Source organism: Stenella coeruleoalba, assembly GCF_951394435.1.
Source record: "Stenella coeruleoalba genome assembly, chromosome: 3".
Lineage (NCBI taxonomy): Eukaryota > Metazoa > Chordata > Mammalia > Artiodactyla > Delphinidae > Stenella > Stenella coeruleoalba.
Genome location: NC_137148.1, coordinates 10,383,756 through 10,404,331, shown reverse-complemented (window position 1 = coordinate 10,404,331; position 20,576 = coordinate 10,383,756).

Below are 20,576 nucleotides of genomic sequence, written 5' to 3'. Positions count from 1 at the left end.
TTTTTGTAGGTATCTATGCAGGGTCCTATTATAGCACCTACAAAACAACTGCATTGTTGGAACTGTGGGCTGAACAATCAAACACTCACAGCTGGTTTTTAAAAGGGGGCAGAGGATAAAAGAGAAAGAAGGTGGAGGAGGGAGAGAGGAAGGGGTGAAAGGAGGGAGGGAGGGAGGGAGGAAGGAAGGAAGGGAGGGAGGGAGGAAGGAAGGAAGGAAGGGAGGGGGGGGGAGAGAGGGAGGAAGGGAGGGAGAAAAAAAAGGAAGTGAGAAAGAGATGCTCCTTATCATATAATTAACTAAATTGGAATCTTCCAAGAACAGAATCACCTGACTCTTTTGAGAAATGATAGCATCTTTAATGACTTTAGGTAGCCAAATCCCCAAAGAAGAAGGCCTTTTACTATTAGGATGGCAGACAACTCTCTCTACTGATTAAGTAGAGGTATGTTTCTTATATTATCCATATGCCAAGTTAATTTTGGAGGTGAATCCAATTTAAATGTTCAGATGAGGGCCCTGAACCAAGATGACGGAGTAGAAGGACTTGCTCTCACTCCCTCTTGTGAGAACACCAGAATCACAATTAACTGCTGAACAGTCATCGACAGGAAGACACTGGAACTCACCAAAAAAATACACCACATTGAAAGACAAAGGAGAAGCCACAATGAGACCGTAGGAGGGACACAATCACAATAAAATCAAATCCCATAACTGCTGGGTGGGTGAGTCACAAACTGGAGAACACTTATACCCCAGAAGTCCACTCACTGGAGTGAAGGTTCTGAGCCCCACATCAGGCTTCCAAACCTGGGGGTCCAGGAACGGGAGGAGGAATTCTGAGAGAATCAGACTTTGAAGGCTAGTGGGATTTGATTGCAGGACTTCAACAGGATTGGGGGAAACAGAGACTCCACTCTTGGAGGGCACACACAAAATAGTGTGCACATTGAGACCCAGGGAAAGGAGCAATGACCTCATAGGAGACTGAACCAGACCTACCTGCTAGAGTTAGAGGGTCACCTGCAGAGGTGGGGGGTGGCTGTGGCTCACCGTGGGGACAAAGACACTGGCAGCAGAAGTTCTGGGAAGTACTCCTTGGTGTGAGCCCTCCCAGAGTCCACCATTAGCCCCACCAAAGAGCCCGGGTAGGCTCCAGTGTTAGGTCACCTCAGACCAAACAACCAACAGGGAGGGAAGCCACCCCCACTGATCAGCAGACCAGTGGATTAAAGTTTAACTAACCTCTGCCCACCAGAGAAACACCAGCTCTACCCACCACCAGTCCCTCCAATCAGGAAACTTGCACAAACCTCTTAGATAGCCTCATCCACCAGAGGGAAGACAGCAGAAGCAAAAAGAACTACAATCCTGCAGGCTGTGGAACAAAATCCACATTCACAGAAAGATAGACAAGAAGAAAAGGCAGAGGGCTATGTACCAGATGAAGGAACAAGTAAAACCCCAGAAAAACAAGTAAATGAAGTGGAGATAGGCAACCTTCCAGAAAAATAATTCAGAATAATGATAGTGAAGATGAACCAGGACCTAGGAAAAAGAATGGAGGCAAAGATCGAACAGATGCAAGAAATGTTTAACAAAGACCTAGAAGAATTAAAGAACAAAAAAACAGAGATGAACCATACAATAACTGAAATGAAAACTACACTAGAAGGAATTAATGGCAGAATAACTGAGGCAGAAGAATGGATAAGTGACCTGGAAGACAGAATGGTGTAATTCATTGCTGCAGAACAGAATAAAGAAAAAAGAATGAAAAGAAATGAAGACAGCCTAAGAGACCTCTGAGACAACATTAAACAAAACAACATTCTCATTATAGGGATTCCAGAAGGAGAAGAGAGAGAGAGATGACCCGAGAAAATATTTGAAGAGATTATAGTTGAAAACTTCCCTAACAAGGGGAAGGAAATAGCCATCCAAGTCCAGGAAGTGCAGAGAGTCCGATACAGGATAAACCCAAGGAGAAACATGCTGAGACCATAGTACTCAAACTGGCAAAAGTTAAAGACAAAGAAAAATTATTGAAAGCAGCAAGGGAAAAATGACAATTAATGTACAAGGGAACTCCCATAAGGTAAACCGCTGATTCCTCAGCATAAACTCTACAAGCCAGAAGGGAGTGGCATGATATTCTGAAAGTGATGAAAGAGAAGAACCTATAACCAAGATTTCTCTACCAGCAAGGATCTCATTCACATTCGATGGAGAAATCAAAAGCTTTACAGACAAGCAAAAGCTAAGAGAATTCAGCACCACCAAACCAGCTCTACAACAAATTCTAAAGGAACTTCTCTAAGTGGGAAACACAAGAGAAGAAAAGGACTTAAAAGAACAAGCTCTAAACAATAAAGAAAATGGTCATGGAAACATACATATTGAATTACCTTAAATGTGAATGGATTAAATGCTCCTACCAAAAGACACAGGTTTGCTGAATGGATACAAAAACAAGACCCATAAATATGTTGTCTACAAAAGACCCACTTCAGACCTAGGGACACATACAGACTGAAAGTTAGGAGATGGAAGAAGATGTTCCACGCAAATGAAAATCAAAAGAAAGCTGGAGTAGCAATACTCATATCAGATAAAATAGAGTTTAAAATAAAAAATGTTAAAAGAGACAAGGAAGGACACTACATAACAATCAAGAGATCAATCCAAGAAGAAGATATAACAATTATAATTATATATGCACCCAACATAGGAGCACGTCAATACATAAGGCAACTGCTAACAGCTCTAAAAGAGGAAAGCAGCAGTAACAAATTAATAGTTGGGGACTTTAACACCTCACTTACACCAATGGACAGATCATCCAAAATGAAAATAAATAAGGAAACAGAAGCTTTAATGACACAATAGACCAGATAGATTTATTTGATATTTATAGGACATTGATCCAAAAACCAGTAGATTACACTTTCTTCTCAAGTGCTCACGGAACATTCTGCAGGATAGATCACATCTTGGGTCACAAATCAAGCCTCAGTAAATTTAAGAATATTGAAATCATATCAAGCATCTTTTCTGACCACAACGCTATGAGATTAGAAATGAATTACAGGGAAAAAAATGTAAAAAACACAAACACATTCAGGCTAAACAGTACTTTACTAAATAAACAAGAGATCACTGAAGAAATCAAAGAGGAAATCAAAAACTACCTAGAGACAAATGACAATGAAAACACGATGATCCAAAACCTCTTGTATACAAAAAAAGCAGTTCTAAGAGGGAAGCTGATAGCTATACAAGCCTAACTCAAGAAACAAGAAAAATCTCAAATAAACAATCTAACCTTACACTTAAAGGAATTAGAGAGAGAAGAACAAACAAAACCCAAAGTTAGCAGAAGGAAAGAAATCATAAAGATCAGAGCAGAAATAAATGGAATAGAAACAGAGAAAACAATTACAAAGATCAATAAAACTAAAAGCTGGTTCTTTGAGAAGATAAACAAAATTGATAAACCATTAGCCAGACTCATGAAGAAAAAGAGGCAGAGGACTCAAATCAATAAAATTAGAAATGAAAAAGGAGAAGTTACAACAGACACAGCAGAAATACAGAGCATCTTAAGAGACTACTACAAGCAACTCTATGCCAATAAAATGGACAACCTGGAAGAAATGGACTAATTCTTAGAAAGGTATAACCTTCCAAGACTGAACCAGGAAGAAATAGAAAATATGAACAGAAATATCACAAGCACTGACTTTGAAACTGTGATTAAAAATCTTCCCACAAACAAAAGTCCAGGACCTGATGGCTTCACAGGTGAATTCTATCAAGCATTTAGAGAAGAGCTAGCACCCATCCTTCACAAACTCTTCCAAAAAATTACAGAGGAAGGAACACTCCCAAACTCATTCTATGAAGCCTCCATCACCCTGTTACCAAAACCAGACAAAGATACTACAAAAAAAGAAAATTACAGACCAATATCACTGATGAATATAGATGCAAAAATCCTCAACAAAATACTAGCAAACAGAATCAAAAAACATATTAAAAGGATCATACATCATTATCAAGTGGGATTTATCCCAGGGATGCAAGGATTCTTCAGTATACACAAATCAATCAATATGATACACCATATTAACAAACTGAAGAATAAAAACTATAAGATCATCTCAATAGATGCAGAAAAAGCTTTTGACAAAATTCAACACCCATTTATGATAAAAAACTCTCCAGAGAGTGGGCATAGATGGAAACTACCTCAACATAATAAAGGGCATTTACAACAAACCCACAGCAAACATCATTCTCAATGGTGAAAATCTGAAAACATTTCCTCTAAGATCAGGAACAAGACAAGGATGTCCACTCTTACCACTATTATTCAACATAGTTTTGGAAATCTTAGCCATGGCAATCAGAGAAGAAAAAGAAATAAAAGGAATACAAATTGGAAAAGAAGAAGCAAAACTGTCACTGTTTGCAGATGACATGATACTATACATAGAGAATCCTAAAGATGCCACCAGAAAACTATAGAGCTAAACAATGAATTTGGTAAAGTTGCAGGATACAAAATTAACGCACAGAAATCTCTTGCATTCCTTGCAAATCTCTTGCATATACTAATGATGAAAAATCTGAGAGAGAAATTAAGGAAACACTCCCATTTACCATTGCCACAAAAGAATAAAATACCTAGGAATAAACATACCTAGGGATACAAAAGACCTGTATGCAGAAAACTATAAGACACTGATGAAAGAAATTAAAGATGATACCAATAGATGGAGAGATATACCATGTTCATGTTCTTGGATTAGAAGAATCAATATTGTGAAAATGACTATACTACCCAAAGCAATCTACAGATTCAATGCAATCCTCATCAAATTACCAAAGGCATTTTTTACAGAACTAGAACAAAAAAAATCTTAAAATTTGTGTGGAGACAAAAAAGACCCCGAATAGCCAAAGCACTCTTGAGGGAAAAATGCGGAACTGGAGGAATGAGACTCCCTGACTTCAGACTATACCACAAAGTTACAGTAATCAAGACAATATGGTACTGGCACAAAAACAGAAATATAGATCAACGGAACAAGATAGAAAGCCCAGAGATAAAGCCACGCACCTATGGTCAACTAATCTATGACAAAAGAGGCAAGTATATATAATGGAGAAAAGACAGTCTCTTCAATAAGTGGTGCTGGGAAAACTGGACAGCTACATGCAAAAGAATGAAATTAGAACACTACCTAACACCATATACAAAAATAAACTCAAAATGGATTAGAGACCTAAATGTAAGACCGGACACTATAAAACTCTTAGAGGAAAACATAGTAAGAACACTCTTTGACATAAATCACCACAAGATCTTTTTTGATCCACCTCCTAGAGAAATGGAAATAAAAACAAAAATAAACAAATGGGATGTAATGAAACTTAAAAGCTTTTGCACAGCAAAGGAAACCATAAAAAAGACAACCCTCAGAATGGGAGAAAATATTTTGCAAACGAATCAACAGACAAAGGCTTAATCTCCAAAATATATAAACAGCTCATGCAGCTCAATATTAAAAAAAAACGAACAACCCAATCCAAAAATGGTCAGAAGACCTAAATAGACATTTCTCCAAAGAAGACATACAGATGGCTAAGAAGCACATGAAAAGCTGCTCAGTATCACTAATTATTAGAGAAATGCAAATCAAAACTACAATGTGGTATCACCTCACACCAGTTAGAATGGGCATCATCAGAAAATCTACAAACAGCAAATGCTGGAAAGGGTGTGGAGGAAAGGGCACACTCTTGCACTGTTGGTCGGAATGTAAATTGATACAGCTACTGTGGAGAACAGTATGGAGGTCCCTTAAAAAACTAAAAGTAGAATTACCATATGATCCAGCAATCCCACTGGCCATATACCCAGAGAAAACCATAATTCAAAAAGACACATGTACCCCAATGTTCATTGCAGCACTATTTACAATAGCCAGGTCACGGAATCCACCTAAATGCCCATTGACAGACGAATGGATAAAGAAGTTGTTGTACATATATACAATGGAATATTACTCAGTCATAAAAAGGAACGAAATTGGGTCATTTGTTGAGACGTGGATGGATCTAGAGACTGTCATACAGAATGAAATAAGTCAGAAAGAGAAGAAGAAATATCGTATATTAACGCATATATGTGGAACCTAGAAAAATGGTACAGATGAACCACTTTGCAGGGCAGAAATTGAGACACAGATGTAGAGGACAAAAGTATGGACACCAAGGGCAAAAAGTGGTGGGGTGGTGAGTGTGGTGGTGTGTTGAATTGGGCGATTGGGATTGACATGTATACACTGATGTGTATAAAATTGATGACTAATAAGAACCTGCTGTATAAAAAAATAAATAAAATAAAATGGAAAAATAAATGTTCAGATGAATCATTTCCATGCATTTACTATATGAAACCTGGCTCTTTTAACATTGATAAAACAGAAGTATATAATCGAAAGCAAATGATGACACTCTGATTACTTAAAAGTTAAAAAAAAAAAGATAATAAATACAGTTCTTCACAGTTAGCATTTTCCCCAAGCATACCAACTTTATGAAATTTTGTAGGCACAACATTAATTTGGAGACAAACCTTATTGAGTCATTTTTTTTGGCCTACATCTCTATTATTAAATGTTTAGCTTTAATTAATTACAAATAGAAAGTTCCAAGCTACAGCAGAATAATGTGAAATTTATATCCTAGCAAAGGTACCACAATGGTCTCAGTGCTCAAAAAAAACAACCAATACCAAAAAAATATTCATAATATGAAAGTTGTGCTTCAAAAGAAATGAAATATGGAATAATCTTGAAATAAAATGTATATATCAGCTTAACAAAATAGGGAATAATCTTAAAATAAAAAGTACGTATTAAAAAAATTATGGACTCCTAAAGTGTTATAAGTAGATTTATACCCTACTTATGACTTTCTTTCAGTGAATCACTACAAACAACTAAATTCCACACTTAATGTTGAATTTATTACACCTTAATTTAGGAATGGAAAATAGGGCACTTTTTTCTAGAAAACAACTTCACAATAATGATAAGCTGAATTATATGTGTTTTTCCCTTTTATTTCCCCTACTTATGTTGATGAATATTGCAAAGGTATGTGCAGACATATTCTGATCTAATTTCCTTCCCAAAGAGTCTAATATAACCTTCCTTTTATCTTACAGAAATAAGGGTCCCCATGGTTCTTAAGAACATTAAATTAATTGTTGGTAAAATACTTAGAAGATAAAAAGCCTATCCATGCTAACTATTAATAGTATTTCTATTATAAGTATGACCTTGAAAGATGAAAATTATAGTTCACAATTAAATGTTGGCTGTACTTAGCAGCTATAAATACATCAGTGAAGAATCAGATTTTAGATTGAACAAAGAGAAAATGTTTTCTAAATACATTCCATATTCAGCTTGAGAAGTGAACTGTCCTATATGTATGATATACATATGATATCTTACATGTATATACACACATATAATTTTAGCCAGGATCATTAATATTATAATTGTCCAAGGACTGAGGTAAAATACCCAAGCTATAGCTAACCCAACTTGTTATAAAAGTGGGAGGAAAATGGTATAAATCGCAACAGATATAAAATTAATATAAACTCATCTCTACAAAAATGTTATTTCATAATTTTCTGTAACAGAACTTAAGTACTGTTTTGACCCTTATAGGGTGAAGGAGACATAATTTTGGTCAATTTAGATTCTTCCCATCTGATCAAATTCTGGAAGACCTAACAAATAACTGAGAAGCAGCATGCTATGTGTGTTATAGGTGCATTTTTCTGTTTCTAATCCATCAATCTTGGCACTGTTTGTTATTAACTGATCTATGAGGGCTTCTTCTGAGCATGCTTCTTCCTGCTGAATATATCTTACTTTTGAGAAAAGGACGCAGAGCTTCCCTGCTCTGGGAATCACAAGACGTCTTTTATTCAACAATTATTTCTAGCAATCCCACGAGATTTTGTTTTGAGAAAAATATTACAAAACACAAAAACACTATAAAAATTTTATGTACCAACAATCCCAAATTTATGTTTGTTCATAAAACAAACATAAATTTGTTATATTTTCTTTTTTAAAGTTTTTTATATAAAACATTATAGATAAAGTTCAAGTCATTTAATCCCCAATCAGCAGTTTCATTTGCTTTCTGCTTCACAGATTCAAACTTCCCAGTCCAAGCTGATATGCTCACACACAGAAATATAAAAGTAAAAAATATTTATCACTATTTTTGTTTGTACATTGTATAAATGCTATCCTACTATTTGCATCATTCTGCAACTTACCTGTTTTTACTAAATATATTTCTGCTGTATACCATGTATTACAGATGACCCTTGAACAGCATGAGTTTGAAATGCGTGGGTCCACTTATATGTAGATTTTTTTCAGTAGTAAATACCATAGTACTACATGGTCTGTTTTGGTTCAATCCTTGGATGCCAAACCATGGATACAGAGGGCAGACTATAAATTATACAAAGACTTTGAACTACATGAAGAGTGGGCATCCCTAAATCTCCCACCGTGTTGTTCAAGTGTCAACTGTGTGTATTCATTTCTGTTAACTACTATTCAGTCTTCCCTCAAATTAAGAGGGCAACATTTGGATATCTGTATCTTTTTCCATATTAATGGTCATTTTTTGTTATTGTTATCACAAGCAACTTTGTAATCATGCCACATACAGAAGTTCTATTTGGTTTAACTCAAATATATCAGGCTTTTCCTTTAAAGTTTATGCTTTATATTCTGCATTTAAGAAGTCGTTTTCAGCCTTGTAATAAAAAACATATTTTCCTATATTTTCTTTGAAATATTTTAAATGTAGCTATTGTTACAGTTTGGACTTTTTATGGGTTAAATAGAAACCTTGTTTACTTTTTTCCATGTACAGAACAAATTATTCCAATACCAGTTGTTGAATAGGTAATCTTTTCCCACTGTTTTGTAAAACTACATCTGTCATAAGTACAGTTCACATATATATATGGATTTCTTTCTAGTTTATATTTGATTAATACATTTGTCTATATCTTTTTTGAATCCATTGTATTTCACCCATTACAGCTGTACAATTTGCCTTGATATTTGAAATAACAACCTACATGTAGAAGAATTCCCTCTGAAAAGAACCTGAGAACTGACTGAACAGCTTACTCCACAACAAAGGATAAAGGGCCATATCAAGACAGGTAGGAGAGACACTGACTAACGCTCCCCCACCCCAGTCACTAGTGGGTTGACACACAAGCAGGAGGGTTCTCAGAAATACAGAACTTCTCCCTAAGGAGTAAGGGGTTTGTGCCTCACATGCAGCATCCCAACCCTCAGGACTCGCACATGAGAGACGAGCTCTAAAAATGTCTGGCTTTGAAAACCAACAGAGCTATGTTCAGGAAAACCATAGAGCAAAAGGGAATGGAGATTCTGATCTTAAAGAGCTGGCACACAGACTCATTTTACCTAGCACCCAGTGCAAAAGTAGCAGTTTGACAAGAACCAAGGCCATACATGAAGGAGATCCATTTACTAATCTTAAAGGATCTGCCAGAGGGGCAAAAACCTGTTGAGACCTTCTCCAGGAATGGAGACACTGGCAGACATTATTTTTATATTTTCCCTCTACCTTGCTAGTGCCAGCACTGCAGGTGCTACCTCTGCACTCTCACCCTAACCTGCTAACACCTCTTTCTCCATGCTGCTGTCTTGACCCACCAGAGGTAACAGGTAAGCACCCCACTCCATGCATCACCCCTGTGACCATTCCAGCAGCAGCATAAGCCCTGGCTCCCATGGCCTCCCCAAACCAGCATGTATGCATGATCTACATGCATACATGAGCAGTGGGATCTGGTGAGCAGATCCCACTGGGGAATCACACAGGGAACACAGGGAACACCCATGAGCAGTGGGATCTGGTGGCAGGGAAAGAATGCACTTCTGGCCCCCACAGGTCTGAAACAATCAGAGAGACAGTTCAAGAGGCAACCAAGAGCTCAGGCAAATTTAAATCATAAGGTCCATTGCCCACACAGGCCATCCATTCAAGACTAGGAGATGTAACTGTTTTGCCTAACAAATTCAAGCAAATACAGAGAGTCAAGCAAAATGATGAAACAGAGGAATATTTAAAACAAAAGAACAAGATAACCCCCTAAATAAAAACCTTAATGAAATGAAAATAAGTAATTTACCAGATAAAGAGTTTAAAGTAATGGTCGTAACAATGCTCACCAAACCTGGGAGAAGAATGAACACAGAGAGAACTACAACAAAGGGATAAAAACTATAAGAAAGTATCAAACAGAAGTCACATAGCTGAATAATACAATAACTGAATTGAAAAATACACTACAGGGGTTCAATAGCAGCTTAGATGAAGCAGTGAACAAATCAGCAACCTGGAATATTGGGCAATGGAACTCACCCAAACAGAGCAGAAAAAAGAAATTTAAAGAGTGAAGATAGCTTAAGTGACCTATGGGACAACATCAATTAGAATAACATTTGCATTCTATGGGCCCCAGAAGGAGAAGAGAAAGAGAAAGGGGCAGAAAACTAATATGAAGATATAATGGCAGAAAACTTCCCTAACCTAGGAAAGCAAACAGACATCCAGATTCAGGAAGCCCAGAGAGTTCCAAAGAAGATGAATCCAAAGAAAACCACACATTATAATTAATATGTCAAAAGTTAAAGATAAAAAAGGAACCTTAAAACTATCAAGAGTAAAACAATTTGTTATTTATAAGGGAACCCCCATAAGACTATTAACAGATATTACAGCAGAACATTTGCAGGCCACAAAGGAGTGGCATATGCTGAAAGAAAAAAATACTAACCAAGAATACTCTACCAGTAAGATTATCATTCAAAATTGAAGGAGAGATGAAGTTTTCCAGACAAGCAAAAGCTAATGCTCATCACTACTAAACCAGCCCTACAAGATATGTCAAAGGAACTTCTTAAGCTGAAAAGAAAGGCACTAATTAGTAACAAGAAAACATATGAAAGTAAAAATCTCACTAGTTAAGCTGAATATATGGTAAAAGAAGTAGATAAAACACTTATAAAGCTAGTATGAAGGTTAAAAGACAAAAGTAGTAAAAGTAACTATTATTACAATGATTAGTTAAGGGACAAAATAAAAAAAAATGTAAAATGTGACATCAAAAACATAAAACTTGCTGAAGGGGAGTAAAAATGCAGAGTGTTAGAATGCATTCAAACTTAACTTGCTATCAACTTAAAATAGACTGTTATATATATTATTGTATCATTACCCAGATACAAAAACCAGACAAGGACACCACAAAAAAAGAAAATTGCAGACTAATATCTCTGATGAACATAAATGTGAAAATCCTTAACAAAATATTAGTAAATCAAATTCAACAATACATTAAAAGAATCATACACCATGATCAAGTGGGGTTTATTCCAGTTATGCAAGGATGGTTCAGCATGCACAAATCAATGAATGTGAGACACCACATTAAGAAAATGAAGGATAAAAATCACATGATAATCTCATTAGATGCAGAAAAAGTATTTGACAAAATTCAACATCCTTTTATGATAAAAAGTGTCAACAAAGTGGAAATAGACAGGAGATACCTCAACATAATAAAGGCCACATATGACAATCCAATAGCTAATATCATACTTAACAGCAAAAAGCTAAAAGCTTTTCCTTTAAGTCCAAGACAAAACAAGGATGCTAACTCTTGCCACTTTTATTCAACACAGCATTAGAAGTCCTAGCCAGAGCAATTAGGCAAGGAAAAGAAATAAAAGGCATCCAAAATGGAAAGAAAGAAATAAAACTATCACTATTTTTGGACATGATACTATATATAGAAAACTCTAAAGACTCCACCAAAAAAAAACTGTTAGAGCTAATAAAACATTCAGCAAAGTTGCAAGGCACAAAATCAATATAAAAAGAAGTCTGTTGTGTTTTTACACACTAATAACAAACTATCGAAGAGAGAAATTAAGAAAACAATCCCACTTACTGTTATTTTTTCCAACACCCTCATTCTTGTTTTTTTTTGAATTTTATTTTGTTTATTTTTTTATACAGCAGCTTCTTATTAGTTATCCATTTTATACATATTAGTGTATACATGTCAATCCCAATCTCCCAATTCATCCCACCACCACCACCACCACCACTTTCCATTTACTATTGCATCAATAAAAACAAAATACCTAGGAATAAATTTAATCAAGGAGGTTAAAGATTTGTGCACTGAAAACCATAATACACTGATGTAAGGATCTAACTCCAAAGACAATGGCAACAAAAGCAAAGATAAACAAATGGGACTACATCAAACTAAAAAGTTTCTGCACAGAAAAGAAACCATCAACAAAATAAAAAGGCAACCCACAGAATGGAAGAAGTTATTTGCAAATTATATATCCCAAAAGGGGGTAATATCCAAAATATACAAAGAACTCAAACAGCTCAATAACAAACAAACAAACAAAAAACAAAGCAAACAATCTGATTTAGAAATAGGAAGAGGAACTGAAGAGACATTTTTCCAAAGAAGACATACAGATGGCCAAGAGACACATGAAAAGATGCGTATCAGAGAAGTGCAAATCAAAACCACAATGAGATATCACCTCACACCTGTCAGAATGGTTATTATCAAAAGGGAAAGAAATAACAAGTGTTGGTGAGGATGTGGAGAAAAGGAACCCTCATGCCCTGTTGGTGGGAATGTAAATTGGTGAAGCCACTGTGGAAAACAGTATGGAGGTGCCTCAAAACATTAAAAACAGAACTACCATATGATCCAGCACTTCCACTTCTGGGTATTTATCTGAAGAAAACAAAAACACTCATTCAAATAGATTTATGCACCCCTATGTTCATTGCAGCCTATTTACAAAAGCCAAGATATGAAAACAAACTAAGTGCTCATCCGTGGATGGTTGGATAAAGATGTGGTGTGTATATTTATACACTAGAATACAGCTCAGCCATAATAAAAAATGAAATCTTGCCGTTTGCAACAACACAGCAGACTTTCAGGCATCATGTTTCATGAACTAAGTCAGACAGAGGAAGACAAATACCCTATGATCTGACTTATATGTGGATCTAAAACAAAACAAAAACAAAAGAACAAACAAAACAAAACTCATAGATACAGATAACAGATTGGTGGTTGCCAGAGGGAAGCGGGGCTGTGGGTAGGAAAAATGAATAAAAAGGTTCCAGAGGTACAGACTTCCAGTTATAAAATGTCATAGGGATGTAATGTATAGCATGGCGACTACAGTCAACAATCCTGTGCTGCAAATATGAAAGTTGCTAAGAAAGCAAATCTTAAAAATTCTCATCACAAGAAAAATAATATGTAACTTTGCATGGTGACAAGTGATAACTAGATTCACTGTGCTGATCATTTGCAATATATACAAACATCAAATCATTATGGTGCACACTTAAAACTAATATAATGTTGTATGTCAATTACACTTCCATAAAAACATTAGAAAAAATTAAGTTAAATTAAATGTTAATACTACTTAAAATGCATGTCAATAGCCATTTAATACATTGCACTGATTTAGTTCAATTGTACATATTCCCCAAAGTGTTGTGCCTTAGGCTTTGTTCCAGATCATGTAAGATTTAATGTACAAACAAATATACTGCCTGTATAAAATTTTGTGCTAAAATAACATACTGTTTCAGATGGCCTAGTTATAGAATTGCAGTGATAATAGATAAAAAGAGACTTTTGAGTCTTAAAAACTTAGGTTATCAAGCTTCTCAATGTTATGCTTCAAGAATGGAAATATGACACCTTTTGAATTCTGATTTCTCTTTCCATAAGTATGTAAGCAATTTATTAAAATATGCTCATATAGAATTGCATTTTTAAAACAAAATGTGTAAGGAATTCATCAAAGTGACACATATTTCAATGTTGAACACTGAATATCCAAAATGTATTTTATTTTGTGTTATAAAACATCAGTGTCTTAAATATGCTAAATTGCTTTTGAGATGCTTCAATGATCTTGAGAGTATTATCTACCATGCTAAATCAATCAATCTCTAGGGAATAAAACTCTAATTCTCCTTTAAGTATAAATGTGATGATATTGGTCAAAATAAGATTTCCATGTACATGAATTTAGATTATAACTCACTTCTAAGATTTTTAAATAGTGGTGTTAACATGGAAATGAATAGCATGCTCAAAAGGATTTTCTGCATGTGAGACAATGGTTAAATTAATTACCGAGACAAGTTTAATATTATCTGAAATTATAATACGTAGCAAAAATATATTTATTATTTAATTAGTGTCTAAATAATACAAGTTCAAATTCCATTGGCTTGTTCAAATGTGTTTTTTCATCTTTATCTTCTTTTCCCTTTTATGTACTCTAGCAAACCTACAATCAGTCGAAATATTAATCATCTTAGGACAATTCCCTGTAACTTCATACCTGTGTTTATTTGCTGCAACTCTTCCCTCCACCAAAAATACTTTTCTCTTTCCCAATGTTTCCCAGACAGGCTCTGCCCATGGATGTCATATCATCCTCTGAAAATCCACTACATTTATTAATATTTATAAAGCAACTTTACCAGAATTACTTACTTGTAACCTACTTGAGGTCAGGTTTTAGTGAACAGGAGATATATTTTTAAATTTTATTTTAGAAAATTATAATATCAAGTAGGAACTTCCTCCATACACACAAGATATTCAGGCTTCTTTCAGTTCCATCATTTGGTGCTTTTGTTCTCACTCTGCACGCTCCCCGGATTTTAACTGATTCCCCAGTGGTCCTTCTCCAATTCATCCCTGACATTTCCCAAGAGCCCCAGATCCACATGTTTGCCTGGTTGTTGAAGAATTCCACACTAATATTCCAGGAGCAACACAAACTTAACATGCCTCAGTCTAAGTTCACTATTCTTTACCCATATAATTACTAATGTTGGTGGTACCATTGGGGTTTCAGTAATCAAAGCCCAAAACTTGGACGTCTTTCTAAAGGCTTCACCTTCCCAACCTTCCCATTCACCACCAAAACCTCTGGATTTTCCTTCATGTCTGATTATCTCGTATCTATTCTTTCTATTTCGTCATCACTACTGCCATTGCTTAGCTCAGGATCACAGTGTGTGTTTTTAACATGATTGCGGTAACTCTGTCCTTCATTTTCATCCTCATTTCACTCTACTCCAATCCATCCTACAGACTGTTTTCATTTCAACCTATTTCTAAGATGCCAATCTGTTATTTAAGAGATCTGCTTCAAACTCTCCATGAACTTTCTGTTTCCCTCAGAAAATATTTAACCTCTAACTATTATGCATGACTCTTCAAAATCTGACTTCTTGTTTTTGCTAAATACTTTCTCAAAATCACTTACTAAAAGCAGTAATTTTCTCAACATTTTGTAATATGCTTTGACAGAATTTAGAGTATAGGATAAAAATCATGTTCTCTTTGAAGGGTGTGGAGTCAAAGTCATCTGTGTTGTTGATTAAGGACAATTCCTTGTATAGTAAATGTCACAAGGAAGTAGAGTTAATAAGATTGAAATTATTTTACCAATACTCAACCATGATACCCTCCTCAAGTAGGGGGATAGAGGGATAACATTTCTGGGTTCATACCAACTGAACAAATGACTAAAATCTCTAAGGTTTCACACCTGACATCATTACTTAGAGCATTGGGTACAGAAAACTTTCCAGTAAGTGTTACCTATCAAGAGACCTGGGACTAGAACAATCTCATTAATGATCTCATTTAAGTTCTGTTGTTGTTCACTGCAGCTCCAAGAGGAAGTCACCTGTGTAGTTTACTTGACAACTATAAAAATGTACTTAGACCAGACATAAAGTAAGAAATGTGGAGGTAATTTTTACAGTGCTGTTCATTTGGGGTTGATTTTAATGTATTCCCGCTGAAAATATTTAAAGTCATTTATTGAAGACATTCCTCTTTTATCAGTATATACAATAGCATTCATCTTTCTAATCCAGATAAAACTGGGATATACAACCACATGACCCTAAGCCATTTCAAATGACAAAGATGTATACCAAGAAGAATGTAGAAGAGAGGAAATATTATAACCTTGAAATAATAAAGAAATATATCTATTTATCCTCCTGTCTGCAAACAATGATAATTTATTTCCTTATAATACAAGGACATGAATAAGAAGGAAATTTATAACCAAAATTACAATATCTGTGTAGCAAGACTGCCAAGGTCACTGAAATTATGGGTGAGGGATGGAGGACTAAAGCGAGGATCCCTGGCTTGTAGAATCCAGTAGAATCTCAGAGAAAAGAGTTCTCCAGTAGATGGCCTCATCTGAAGGACAAAAGCAAAGACCTTTTGTTTGAAACAGGATGAGTATACCAGGAATGCCCGTGGGAGCTACCCAGAACCCAGTTGGATGGTGTGGCATGTTTAGGGAGGTTGGTAAGAGGACAGAAACCTCGGAGCAAGTCCACTGTGCAAGACACAGAGCAAGCAGGCCCCCATGCGGTGGTGCATAGTATTGCACTTCTTATCTTGGTTGACTGAGATTTCTCTCACTTCCTTTGTTCACTCAACACATACTTATTGGAAAATGTATTGTGTGCCAAGCCTTAGTCTTTTGGGCAACATGAATAGACACTGCAGACAAATATCTTTGCCTATCTGATCTATCTCTCTCCCCTACACACACACACACACACACACACACACACACACACACACACACACACAGAGTCATACTGGGTTTTAATGAAAGGCTTGGAATCTTCCTGCAAGCATTCCTGTGCATTATTATTCTTTAAATATCTGTTCCAATAAGAACGCTCATTCATATACAAATCATGAAGCAGGAAGTAGAACAGGAGCTCTATGAATATGCTGTAAGGGAAAAATGATATTGAACAGAAATAAATAAAAATCAAGGCACTTTTTAGGGGAAAAAAACCCACACTTTGTCATGGAGCCAAAAAGAGTGATTAATAAATTCTTCATGGAGTCAAAAATATGATAAAAATGACCTCTGTAAGTAGAGCTCAAGGCAAATATTCAAGAAGATAATTATAAAACAATATAAAGGGATTTTAAAATAAGCAGACAGAGCTCAGGAAAGAAGTCTAATTGAAATATAAAAACATCAGAAAACTTTTGGCCACTTTGGAGGTAGTGACAAGGAGAATGGCTACATCAGTTTAAAAAGACGTGGCAGGGCTTCCCTGATGGCGCAGTGGTTGGGAGTCCACCTGCCAGTGTGGAGGACACAGGTTCGATCCCTGGTCCAGGAGGATCCTACATGCAACTAAGCAACTGTGCCTGTGTGCCACAACTGCTGAGCCTGTGCTCTAGAGCCCACGAGCCACAACTACTGAAGCACATGTGCCACAACTACTGAGCCTGCACTCTAGAGCCCGCAAAATACAACTACTGAGTCTGTGTGCCACAACTGCTGAGCCCACGTGCTACAACTACTGAGCCTGTGAGCCACAACTACTGAAGCCCATGCGCCTAGAGCCCGTGCTCTGCAACAAGAGAAGCCACTGCAATGAGAAGCCTGTGTGACGCAATGAAGAGTAGCCCCCGCTCGCCACAACTAGAGAAAGCCCACGCACAGCAACGAAGATCCAATGCAGCCAAAAATAAATAAATAGAATAAATAAATTTATAAAAAAAAATTTTTTAACCCAAAAAAAGCTGAAAAATCTGCAAAAGGATAAAAATCAGACTGACTCCAGGCTTCTCTGCACCATTCCCAACAGTACAAAACAGTGGAGTATTTACGACTACAGTTTAAAAGAAAAAGGATGTCTCATGAATTTTCTATATTTCTAAATTGCGGCTAGAAATGTTAAAATATTTGGCAAAAGACAAATATTTCCAGGCATGCATTATCCCAGAAACTATGGTTACCAGGAGTAATTTTTTAATATTCCCCAAGCAAGGAAAATGTAGAAATATGTTTTCAAAGAACTGACAGTAAATTTGGATCTACTTCATTGTAATAGTTAGGCATCACTAAGGGAATGATGAATATAAGACAGAAAGTAGATGTTATAAACCACAACAATGTAAATGTAACAACATAACTAAAAGAGTTTTAGAAGGAAAAGAGTGTGAGAGAGTGAGCATCTAAGATTGTGGCTTTCCAGCATGAAAACAAAAATAAAACCAAACAAACCAGTGAAAAGGAACCTACGCTGAGTTCATGCAGCTCAGCTAAAGAAATCATTCTAATCCTTGAACCTGTATTCTAGAAACGTCGAGATACTTTTTGTCATTAATAAAAAGAAAACAGGCATTACCATTTAATGTTTCTGTAATTTTACACATATATGAAATCCCATTTATTGGAATATTGAATCCACAATTTTTTGGCTGATGTATATTTCATCATTCCTTAGTAATCTTCTGCCGTATCATCTGTTGTACGACATTTTTCCTAAGTCCCTTTAAAGATAGCAGTAGTCACTTTTTCCACTCTAAAGGCACATACAATTTTATTGTTTTACTTATCATACTTTAAAATACACTTAGACATTTCTCCCGTGTTAAATTCATTCATTCTATTCTATACCAGACACAGACTCAGATGCTTCAGACAGAGCAGTGAAGAGCCCACCACTCTCCACCCTGAAACTCACATGCTACTGATTATGAGAGCCTTTCAGAAGCATCCATGTGATATTCCTCTTGGCATCTGTAATACCAGCTCATTCATATGAAAAAGGCAGAAGGGGTGAACAACGAGAATCTTATCACTTAATAACATAAATGTCAATTCCTGTTCATCATACTGTTACATGTTTATGAAACAGAGGTTATCTATTTAGCACTTAATCTATTAACATATTATTTAGTATCTATTTAATATTTATTATCACCTTGTCATATGTCATATATTAAATTATTTAAAAGCAAATGTATATTATAGCAAAGAAGATAGGAGATATATATATATGTATATATGTAGTCTGTCGTCTTATATTTTTTATATTATTTTTCCAAAGTACTTACAATCTGAATAGATAATAAACAATAAGTATGGAAACACTAAATGATAAAGAGAAGCTAAGTTCTGTAGCAAACTGCTAGAAATACAATGTAGCTGAAAATACAGTTTTATGACGTAAATTTTTTCACTCAAAATGGCATATTTGATTACTTAGAGATTTTCTGTGGATCGGCACTGCCCTTGTTACACCTCTCCTGTTTTCCATTTAGACATTTCTTACTTTCTCAGCTCCTCGAGGACAGAGGTACTTGGAGAAGTGGGGACACACCTTTACTTGCCAGCAGCTCTAGTTGAAGGTTAGGAGGTAAAGACATATAATATACTGACCTAAATGTGACCTTTTGTGACATTACTACTCAAATTGTAGTTATGATGCAGATTCACAAGGGAATTACTTGTGAATTTCAATTCATTCTACTCTCATACCTCATTATCTTGGATAATTAGAGTTAGCTGTGTTTTGTGTAGAGAACATAATAGATATTAACAGAATTTGAAACATTATATAATACTGCATTTATTAATATCTGGAAACATTTTGTTGTCCTTTACATATATTTTTTAAATATACCAATAGCGTTTAACTCTCCATATTATGTAGAAAATTATGGTTCACAAAATGAAGGGTTGGAAGAACAAATTGTTCACTGAGATGAAGACAAAGTGAACTACCATTTATTTAAGATTCACATAACAAATTTTATTCAGCTCTTCCTGGATACCACACACTCTTCTGTAACATATGGATACAGCTGTGGACAAGCAGAAAAAGGCTCTTCAGTTATGAAACTGACGTCCTGGTGGAAACAACATATGTAGATGTAGTGAAGCCTCTCCCAGAAGGTAGCATTGGAATGAAGAGCAGAAATTCTGGATGAGATGAGGGAAAAGACAGAGTTATTGTTATCTGAATCATAACTACAATTTGAGTAGTGAAAAAAATTATAATTACCTAAAATATCAATGAATATTAAAGAACATATGGTGGTAGTAACTAATCAAATATTTAATAAAACATAATGTACAGAATTAGCTCTTTGCACAATGAAATACTTCCTACCCGCTATATAAAAATATTACACATAGCCAGAAAATACCTATTTATGAGATATGTACTTTTATAAAATGTTAATTAGGGAACAAAATGTAGATGTGATCAAATTATATAGGTTTTATTCAACTTTTATGGGCATGATAAAGAAAACTTTAAAATTTTAAAGAAGGATAGATGAACTTATAACAAATATGGGTATAGCACAAATTTATAATGTCTCTTAGAACAAAACCCAAAACAAATAAATATTGCTTGTAAGTAAAACTGTGCTTTCTGCTTAGATAATCATAGCTAACAAGCCTGTAATGCTTAATATGTCCTAGGTATCGTTCCATGTTACAGGTACCACCTCCTTCAGTCTTTATAAACTCTAA